This window comes from Kogia breviceps, chromosome 2, assembly GCF_026419965.1.
Source record: "Kogia breviceps isolate mKogBre1 chromosome 2, mKogBre1 haplotype 1, whole genome shotgun sequence".
NCBI classification, from domain to species: domain Eukaryota; kingdom Metazoa; phylum Chordata; class Mammalia; order Artiodactyla; family Physeteridae; genus Kogia; species Kogia breviceps.
Window position 1 is genome coordinate 174,094,100 of NC_081311.1, and position 11,714 is coordinate 174,105,813.

The window sequence follows — 11,714 nt, forward strand, 5'->3', positions numbered from 1 at the left end:
AGCGCTCGGCTGCAGACTCAGGAGTCAACTGACCAAGCGAGGATTTCTGGGGGAGCCAGTTAACCTCGGGCTCCTCACAGGTAGGCTGATTCTACTTGGTGACCTTAGACATGGGGCAGGGGAAATCCTGAACAACTGTCACCATTTCTCTCCTGCTAAGTGGTCTCCCTGCTCACACACTTGCGTCCTCATCTTGAACACTCCCTCCCTTGCTTAAAGCTTGCTGATGATTTCCCATTGCTCTTAGAGTAAGATCTAAACTCCTAACCGTGGTCTGTGAGTGAGTGTCCTCTGTGCCCTTGGACAGGGGCAGACTGTCACTCTGCCCCATCTAGTCCTGGGTGTCTGTTATCATTACCACTTAACTCTCTTTTCCACCCCTCTCCACCGTCCAGGTCTCTCATCTACCTGATATCTCAGGTGTTCTATGAGTGACAGTAACACTGAAGATTTGGATTTTTATAGACTAGTTGTTCACTCCAAATTGAATTTATATTGTACTCAGAACATTCCAGGTTTTGTGAGCCTGAAGTTTATACAATTTGGGGATGCTCTTTAAGACAAGGAATGCAAAAATGTGAATACAAGATTGAATCTTTATTTAGAACTATTAATCACCACAAGTTACACATTTGAAAGAGCTACCAAATACTGCAACATTTAAAATAAAGAAAAAAATCTCAGTATTAATATTATCTTTATTAGCTCACCAACATACCCTAAAATCTTTTTCTCTTACATACTCTTTGATTACCTCTTGATGTGACAAAGATTTTGTAATAATTATTTTCTATAGAGAGATTGGAAAGAAGAAAATTGTCTTTCCTCTAGTGTAGCTGTTTACAATTTATTTGAAATTATAAATAAAGTATTAGAATAAACTAAAAGTTATTTTTCAGCTTATTGACGCCATGTTGGTAATGTCTCCTTTATTATGTTTTCCACAATTTCCTTCTCAGGAGATGCTCCTTCCTCAGGGCAACTCCTGGAAGACTTTAGCCTTGACTTTGCTAAGGCTTCTTCACCCCTGCCCTCCCCCTCCCCTCAACCCCACACCCACACCCACCTCCACCACCCCCCCATCCCAACTGAGGTTGCTGAAGCTTGTCCAACTCTGCCAAGTACTCGTCAACTTCAGTGTTCCCCTCCCCAGCTCTGGTCGTTGGAGACAGAGAGAAGGTTCGGATGCTCAGTGGTCCGTAAGGGGCTGCTTGTTGCCAAGACTCATTGGTGGGACTTCCCTGGTGGCTCAGTGGTTAAGAATCTGTCTGGTAATGCAGGGGACACACGTTCGATCCCTGGCCCAGGATGATTCCACATGCTGCGAAGCAACTAAGCCCGTGAGCCACAACGACTGAGCCCTCGTGCCACAGCTACTGAAACCCACGTGCCTAGAGCCCGTGCTCTGCAACAAGAGAAGCCACCGCAATGAGAAGCCCAGGCACCGCAATGAAGAGTAGCCCCTGCTCGCTGCAACTAGAGAAAGCCCGTGCGAAGCAACAAAGACCCAACGCAGCCAAAAATAAATAGATAAAAATAAATAATAATTTAAAAAACCCAGACATTCTTTACTTCTTAAAAAACAAAAGACTCATTGGTGAAAGTAATGCTAGCAGTGTGCCTGTCCTGCCACAATGCCAGGACCACCTGACGGGCACGGAGGGTGACCTCTGGCTGGGGTCAGGCTGCTGCCTCCTCCTCGTAACCCACATGGAGGACACATTCAGCCCTGGAAGAACCCAGGAAAATGTGAGACCCTCCACCTTGGCTGCTTTAGCTTTGGGAGAAAACCCACCTCTCAAACTTCTTAATCTCAGGACATTAAAATCAAAACAAAACCACTCTTACACTGCAGTGAGGAAATTCTCTGTTTTCACGGCATGTCCTTGAGGCAGGTGTAAAAATAGTATCCATGTTTTATACATAAGGAAACCACGGATGAAAAGGGGGGTGGTTTGCTGGGGGAAGTCATTTTATCAGCTCTGACTTCTCAAGCACTGCATCTTCACCAGACATTTTAATGTCTTCTTTAAACTTTCTAAAATTCCTAAAATAGTCATGATAGCTGCATGTAATATATTGACTTGATACCGTGGAAAAGGAATTACATTTTTACAGAATGTTGGTATGAATTTTTTTTCTTCATCAAAATGTATATTTAAATTACTGAAGAATACTACTACTACATAGTATGATAATGGAATAGTAACTCTGATTTGGGGTAAGTTACTTAACTTCTGCACTTTATTTCTCTGTTCTTTAAAGCACAGGGAGAATTTACTTCACAGCTTGTTCCAAACATTAGAAAAAATTTCTATATATATAAAAAAATATATATATATATATACATTTTATTTTATTTATTTATTTTGTTGTTGTTTTTAAACCCCACATTTGTTTATTTATTTATTTTTGGCTGTGTTGGGTCTTCGTTTCTGTGCGAGGGCTTCCTCTAGTTGTGGCAAGCGGGGGCCACTCTTCATCGCGGTGCACGGGCCTCTCACTATCGCGGCCTTTCTTGTTGCAGAGCACAGGCTCCAGACGCGCAGGCTCAGTAGTTGTGGCTCACGGGTCCAGTTGCTCCGCAGCATGTGGGATCTTCCCGGACCAGGGCTCGAATCCGTGTCCCCTGCATTAGCAGGCAGATTCTCAACCACTGCGCCACCAGGGAAGCCCATACATATATATTTTTTGACCTGAGACATTTACAGGTCTTTCACAGATGGTAGTCATTAATATCGTAGTGTTTGCATCTTACTCAATTGTATTTATTCATCCTTTGCTCTTTAAAAGTACTCTCTTAGTGGTTTATGTTGAATCTCCTTATTTCAGCGGTAAGCTCCTACAGTGTAAGCATCGTGTTTTCTATCAATTTCTTTGTGCTTCTCAAATAAGATGCATAATAACGCTTTGGGCTTATCATGCATTCACTAAACATTATCTGGAATGGGAAATTTTTTTATGTTCTGAAGGTAATGAGAACTCTGAACACATTTAACAGATAAAATCTCTGCTCTCATTTTTAGGAATGTTCTTGCCCTTACTGGCTGCCCTTATTGGTTGAAATATTAGGGGGTCCGCAGGGGTTGACCAGATGGTAGTGTTTTTAGCATTTCATTTGGTAGGGGAAAAAAAACCTGCGTGCACATATAGATAGTATATGGTAAGCCAGCATATGTGAGCATAGCTCACAGGTTTTACATGAAAAAAAGAAAAGGGACTTTCCTGGTGGTCCAGTGGCTAAGGCTCTGCACTCCCAAAGCAGGGGGCCTGGGTTAGGGAACAAGATCCTACACACTGCAACTAAGAGTCCGCATGCCTCAACTAAGAAGAGTTTGCATGCTGCAACTACAGATCCCACACGCCGCAACGAAGCTCCCACGTGCCACAACTAAGACCCGGTGCAGCCAGATAAATAAATAAATAAATAAGATGAGTTTTAGTAATCCTCTCTGTGAACACAAGAGACCAGACATTGAAGGGTAACAAAGCTATGACTATGTTCACCCTAGGATTTTGACAAGTCTGAGCATATCTGGGCAAGTCTGGAGGACCAGGGATTGCAGGGTTAGACCAAAATTCTATTTGCATCAGTGGTTCTCAACATTTTGCTGTACTTTAGAATCACCTGAGGTGCCTCTAAAAGTCCCCAGAACAATTAACTCAGAATCTTTGAGAGTAGAACTCAGCCATCCATATTCTTTACATTTCTCCAGGGGTTCCAACATGCAGATGAGGTTGGAAAACACTGACATGTGAAAGACCTAGGGACATCCTAGGTAATGCTCCATTATTGCAGTTACACTAACCTTTAATCTGAGGGAAACTTTTTTTCACTTTCCCAAAAAGACATGAGGAAGAGATGGACCACTTTTCCCCTTTGGTCTTTGTCATGCTAGATATGATGCCTAGCACTTATGTCAGTCAACTTATTACCAGTCCGAAGATGAAGCTACTATATGGATAAGGGCAGAGCCAAAAAAAACTTTTTTAATATGTGTTTTTATGTTTTAAAGTTCTTATTTTTAGGATAATTCTTATTTGCAAAGTCAGTTTTAGATGGAGGTTAAGAGTAATTTTAGCCAAAGACGTCCTAAATCTAGCCCCAAACTCATGCCAGGATCCTCAGTAGAAGGGACTGCAATAGAAGAGTGAATAAAAATAAAAAGCATATTTCCCCTCTGATCACCATGGGACTTTGGGAGCACAAGTTGGCAATAGCAATGGTATCACAGCTTTTGCCATGATGAGACGCAATATCATCAGCCATGGCAGCAAAACAGGAAGGCATCCTTAATTTCAGATATCAACAGCTTGAGCATTAGGCATCAGTAACTTTGATACAGATGTTTGTAGGGAAGGAAAAAATTTTCCCCTATCCCGTTATGTTAAATGCCTGGGGCCTGCAATTTAAACTGACAAAAGACAGATTAACAGGGAAAGGGCATATCAATTTTTATTGACGTTGATATTTTTATGTGCATAGTGATTCCCAGGAAAGATGTGATAACCCAAAAAAGTGATTAGGCTTGGGGGCTTTTTTTTTTTTTTTTTTTTTAGCATTTTAACAAAGGGTGATCAATTGTGGACAAAGGAAAGGGGTTCTGGGCTTCCAGGGATGATAAATTGCTGGAACTGAGGAAAAAATATATGAGGGTAGATAAGAGTTGTTTAGTAAAGTTTGTTTATGCAGATGCATCTTGGTATCCTCTCCATCTTTGGGAATAACAGCTGTTCTCCTCTTCCTGATATAGTTGGGGGGGGGACATCTTTCAGGAGAGGGGAACACTGTTACGAGAGAAATTTATGCCCTGCTTTTAGGCAACAACAGGAGGGCAGAGAGCTCTTCCTGTGTCTGATTATTCTCAGCTGACTTCAAGTCAAAATAATCCTTATGCCAAAGTGGCATATTTTGGGGTGGCGTATTCTGATCCCCTACACCTTGACAGGCACCGTGAGAGCAGTGGTGATATTCCCTTTGGGGGCACCAGAGGTCATCTTCCCTGGGGGTAGAGTCACCATTTTAGGCTTCGACAGCAAGAAGAGACATTATTATAGGAAATTTGGCTGCATTTAACAGAAATGTAATCTGAGCTAACTTACACAAAAAGGTAATTTATTGAAAGGAGACTAAAAAAATGCCACAGAATCCAATGGCAGGGGCAGAGCTGGCTGGGCTGGAGGAACGCAGATGGGTATGCCACATTATGGAGAATCAGGAAGTGTTTTCTTACAGACCCTTCCTGCTCTTCTCTGGGTGTCTGCTTTATTCCTCTCTCTGTGTGTGTTTCCACACCTGCTTTCTCTTTCTCAGCTCCCAAGGCAGAAAACAGCTGCGTCGGACAGCTCCCAAGTTCACAGGCTTCATCCAGCTACACGGTGATGTCTCTCTCTCTTTCTCGCTCACTCCTTGGCTCTGTTCCGATTCCAAAAGCTCTCTGGAAGATATTGCATGGGTCCACTCAGGTCTGCTACTGGTTCCGTCAACTGCAACAGGGAGCAGGGTCTCATGTTAGGGACGCTGGGGCCCATTGCAGCCATACAGATCAAAAAGGGAAGGTCAATTCCTAGACAAGGGGTCCTCCTTGGGAATCAATGAGCATCACCACCCTAGCCCCCAAGGAGCTATGACAGGAAAGGTGACCAGTGCTTGGTAACCTAGAGATCGAATTTTCAGATCACATGTGAGACTTCTTCTAGCAACTCCCAACACCACTTGAGAGGAATGGAAAGGATTCTAAAGTTCCTATCAGGCTGGTATAGTCAGGGACCGAGAAACATGGACTTGGACTGACAGTGCCACTTTATTCCTACCCTCTGAGAACAGCTGTGCCCAAACTGACTGCAGCAGGTACACTTTCCTTTACCATCTGGCTCTTTAGCCCATACTGGACATACAATGGAAAGACATGGGAGACAGTATGTTAGTGAAAAATGCACAGACTTTGGAGCCAGAAATGCCCAAAGAAAACAAAAAAAGCAACACTTATTTTGAAGTAAGTATAGACTTAACCAAAAAAAGGTGCACAGAGAGTACAGGGGATTCCCATTTACCCCTCACCCAGCTCACCCTCTTACATATAACTATAGTTCAAAGATCAAAATCTGGAAATTAACGTTGGTACAATACTGTCAACTAAACTACAGACCTTATTTCAATTTCACCAGTTTTTCCACCCCTGACTTTTTTCTCTTCCAGGATCCTATTCAGAATCTCACATTTCATTAGTTATTTCCCTTTCATCTCCTCCAATCTGTAACCGTCCCTCAGGTTTTCCTTGCTTTTTGGTAACCTTGGCTCTTTTGAAGATCGGATATTTTGCAGAGTGGACCTCAATTTGGATTTGTCTTGGGATCTTTTCTTGTGATTTTGGCAAAAATATCACAGAAATGATGTTGAGTCCTTCACAGAGCATCATGTCATGAGACTCATGGTGTTGCCATCTTGTAAATGGTGATGTTCAACTTGATCACTTGGGTAAGGTGGTGTCTGCCTGGGATCCACCTCCATATAGTTACTATTCAGACAGCATTGTATAGTTGTGGCCAATAAATATATTGGGAGAGACACTTTCAGACTATGAAAATCCTGTTTTTCCTCTAACTTCTACCCACTAATTTTAGCGTTCATCAATGGGTCCACTGCAACAGTGGTTACCATAGTGTTTACCTAATGCGATTCTCTATTTGCCTATTTCTATCTACATTTATCCATTGGAATTCAACTGTAAGGAAGAACTGTCCTGTTTCCGCCATTTATCAATCCCTTCTTTTTGTCAGTATGAATTCATTGTTATTCATTTGATTTTATGGATTATAGTCCAATACTACTGTTATTCAATTTTTCTCACAATTTTATAGTTTGGCCATTAGAAGCCACTTTGGGTGGGATCCTGAATCAGAAAGATCTTGTTTTGCATCCAAGGTTGCCATTTGTTAGCTGTGTAGCATTAAGCAATGCACTTAACATTTTCAAAGTAATCATCTGTTCATTGTGCATAGTGACAGGTATGTGAAGGGTGCAGATCAGCTTAGACAAATGGGTAAGGAAGGTGGCACCGTGCTTGCAACAAAAGCTTCATTCAATGGACTTTAATATGGCCACTCCAGCAAATCCCAATGTGTGAAAAATATTTACTCTAGGAAGGAGCTATCGGAGCAAAGAATGTGTGCTGAGGGCAAAGGTAAAGTCCTTACTTTCTTAGCATGCTCAGAGATAAAGCCTCCAGAATTTCTGACTACAAGAATCTATCTCACTGTCAAGAGCGTGCGAGTGAGTATTAGGAAACAGACTGTCATTGAAATATCTTAATTAAGGATGGCTTTTTTCAGTGCTTATACTAAGTTCTTGAACATGGGATACTCCTTTTATTTTTAAAGTAAAACTTCTTAGACAAGAGAGCAATGGTAACTTTTGAAGCATGATTTCTTATTCCTTCTGATTGGATTACTGGATTACTTTCTAAATTGTTTGTTGCTTTTACTGTTGTTTCAAGGAAGATATTTGCAAGGTCAGTATTTCAAGATGATTTATCTCCTCAGATTTGTTGAGAAATAAGAGGTCTGGATTAGCTTAATCCTGACCATGCTTCCAAAGCTTGGCTTGGAAAAAAATTAAGGTGGAAATATTAGCTGTTGTTTCTTCACTGTTTGCTTCCTGAAGGCAGAGCCTTTGTCCCACTGGTTTTCATATCCTTCACGAGGACAATCACAGAGTAGAACAGATGCCCGCTGGCAACACCTCTCAGACTGAGGTTGAGAAGCATTTCCACCTTTAAAAAGTCTTATAATATAATAAGAAAAATGGGGGAAAAAGTCAAAATAGGTTTATAAAAACTGTAGTATATTTTAACTGTTGAAATTTAATAATGAAAATATTTTAATTATGATGGAATATAAATGTGCATTTATAAGCTAATGATAGGAAGAAAAAGATATGGATCCATGATGACATAGAAATAAGATTCAAGTTTTTTGTTTGTTTGTTTTTTAAAGTTTTCACATTTTTTCATTTAAAATTTATTTATTTATTCATTCATTCATTCATTTATTTGCCCGTGTTGGGACTTCGTTGCCGCACGTGGGCTTTTCTCTAGTTGCAGCGAACGGGGGTTACTCTTCGTTGTGGTGCGCGGGCTTCTCACTGCGGTGGCTTCTCTTGCTGCGGAGCACGGGCTCTAGGCGCGCGGGCTTCAGTAGTTGCGGTGTGCCGGCTCAGTAGTTGTGGCGCACGGACTTTGTTGCTCCACGGCATGTGGGATCTTCCCAGACCAGGGATTGAACCCATGTCCCCTGCGTTGGCAGGTGGATTCTTAACCACTGCACCGCCAGGGAAGTCCAAGATTCAAGTTTAAAGTTGACAGATAAAGATTTTTTTTTGTTGTTGTTCCTTTCAACCCTGAGTGTAGATACAATTAGAAATGATGTCACGAGTGGGGTGAATATGAGGTGGGAGCTAAATGGACCCCCTGCCCTGATCCTCCACCCTCATCCCCACTCTAAGATAGGTCCCGCTTATTAGATACAGGAGCTATTAAGAAACCTTAAAGTGGGAATTGTCATGTTAAAAATAGTATCCATTATAAGTAAACATGGGTATATTTGTCTCCAGTACAACAGGCAAAATGAGACTGATTCTCTGTGTCACTATCTCCAACTCAGGACTGTGGCTTCTCTCTGTACTAGCTGGTTGGGCTGCAGCAGCCTGCATGTGAGAGGAGAATTCTGGCTGTGCAGACAGGGCGTCAGGGGATTGGAGTTGGAATCATAGAAGCATAGGCTGTAAGAACTAGAAGGAATTGGGGTCATTTAATGAAACTTCCTCTGGCTCAGAGAGATAAGAAATGTCCCTAAAACCAGAGACAGAGCTGAGACCAGAAGCCAAGCCTCCCAACTGAGTCCAAGTGACCTTGTTTTTACAAATAAGCTTTAGAAATCTTATGTGAAGCAGGTGCCCGAGGTTGTCCAAATCAATGCTCCTTTATTCATCTTTCCTTTTTGTTGAAGTAAGTATGGCTAGCTTTGCCATTTGTCTTAGGATATTTGATGCCATGATAGGTCATGCACTGGTGACCCTAAAGTGAAGAAAAGTGAAATGACTTTGTAAGTCATGTGAAACCTTATTTCATTCTGTACCCTTACAGTCTCAAAAGCAAATTTGCCTCAAAAAGTGCTAATGTAAACTCTACTCAGGTAAGGATGAATCTCAACACCATAATGTTGAATGAAAGAAACCAGTCACGAAAGAACACGTATGATCTGATCCATATATATAACATACAAAAAAAGGAAAAACTAACCCAGGCTGTCAGAAGTCAGGGTAGTGGTTACCAAATCTTTGTGGCCAGGGGCACAAGTGAGGGCTTCTGGGGTTCTGGTAATGTTCTGGGTCTTCATCTGAGGTTGGAACAAGACTATGTTCAACTTAAAAAACTTCATTGAGCTGTATACTTACGACATGTGCTTTTTTCTGTATATTTACTATTTTTCAATAAAAAGTATGGCATTGTGGTGGTATTGGATCTATCTTGAGTGTGTCTGGAATGAGCAAAATTTAGAAATATAACTATTTTATAATCTGTTCTTCTGTATACCCCATCTCAGCTGGACACATGAAGTTGAATTTTACTGTGCTTTTCTTTGAGAATAAAATGATTCAGTTTTTACTTCTTTGGTGACCCATCAGAAAATGTCAGGCTTCCCTGGTGGCGCAGTAGTTGAGAGTCCACCTGCTGATGCAGGGGACACGGGTTCGTGCCCCGGTCCGGGAAGATCCCACGTGCCGCGGAGCGGCTGGGCCCGTGAGCCATGGCCGCTGAGCCTGCGCGTCCGCAGTCTGTGCTCCACAACGGGAGAGGCCACAACAGTGAGAGGCCTGTGTAACGCAAAAAAAAAAAAAAAAAAGAAAAAAGAAAATGTCCACTCTGTAGTGCAGTTAGAGGGAGGTATTTTCTTTGCTCTTGGCTGCCTCTAAAATGCTTTGGTGTGTCACATGCGGGCACTCATCTCACCAGCTGTTACATGATGGTCTGCAACAACAGAAGAGATGAAAGCAAGGATGGTCTTTCAGAAACAGTGGGTAATAAGTAGAATCTCTACAGTGAAATCCTCATATGTCCACTCCTTTGGGGCAGAATGTACCTAATTGGTGCTTGATGACAATTATCAGAAAATTATTTATGCATCTGCTTTGACTCTCTCTTTCACTTAAGCACTTTTTCTTCTTTTAACAGTTGATCATGATTCAGTCATCTTCTTGAAAAACACCACTCTTCTTGGATTGTAACACAAAATAATTACAATTTCTCTGACTTGATTGTTGCCCCTGTTTAATGTCTTCACCCATACACCCATTTATTCATTTTTACAGACACGTTTCTGTACATTTATATGCATGTTGAGACAACACATGCCCCCCTGTAAGCATAGCCCTGTCCATTAGAGAAATGCCCTCGGCCTTCGAACCTAGCTTCACCCACACTTGCTCCTCCGGTGGGGAAAAGGAATGAATTATCTGGTTGGTAAGTTGGGGAATATTTTCTGCCTTGCTCCTTCCCACGGGAGAGACCTGGGGTTGCAGAGCAGTGCTGTGGCTCAGTGGGAAAGTCGGCCTCATTGAGAGGGAAGCAGTAGCAAGGCTGCTGGGCTACAAATCCAAGCCATCCTTCAGTATCAGCTTTCTCAGTAATCAAACTGACTTTCCTTGCTGTGGCGAGCATTGCCCTCTGAGGAAGGTGCCATTAAGACCCTCATAAGCCTCAGGGCCCGATTGTACTCTCCTTGGTATGCATCCTGGACTTTATGGTATGAACGTAAAAAAGGAGATGGCCTTTGGCCAAATCGCTCCAGGGACCTGCTCAGTTACTGGGAGTCCTTGGTTGTTCCCTAAAGCTAGGAAAAGCAACCCTGGAGGGGAAATTGGTGCCTTTGAGGGAAAAGCCGAGAAGCCAATCAACCAGCTGATGCCCGTAAGGCGTGACTAAGCCGAGAAGCCAATCAACCAGCTGAGGCCGATAAGGCGTGACTAAGCAAATTCCCTGCTTTAGGGGGATATAGATGGCTATGCTTTGTTATTAAATTTGCCTTGCAACCATCAGTTGCTTGTGCCCTTCTGATCCCATACCTTGGTGCGTTCAGTTCCCTACCCCCTCTCGTGGATCGTTGCTGCACTTTGAGGACCCGCGGCGGCTGGCGGCACCTTGCCTGGTTTTTTTGTCTGTCTCTCAATGGTTCCAAAGTTAGGCAAGGAGGAAAAAGTAGATTTTATTTATTAGCCACCCCTCCCCCCCAAAAAAAAATTTCAACTCTTTACGCTCAGTGTAGAGTAGGGCTTCAGAGAAGGATCTCTGGGTTCAAATCCTGCTCTGGCTATTTACACCTGTGTAACCTAAGTTGCTTAACTTTTCTGTACCTCACTCTTCCATCTGTAATAGGAGGATCTTAATAGTATCTGCCTCAAGAAGCTATTAAGAGAATTAAATGGATCATTCATGTGAACAGCTTAGGATATTACCTGACGTATCAAGACTACTCATTACATGTTAGCTGTTAATTATATTTTAACCAAAATAACATCATCCTAGTCTGTAAATCCACCACCCCCATAAAAGGATCCGAGCAAAAAAATAGATGAGATTGACCTCAGTGTTCTCATAATGTGTTAGACCTCTCCCCATTTTGCTAAACTGAAGCATCTCCCATTATATTAAATATAA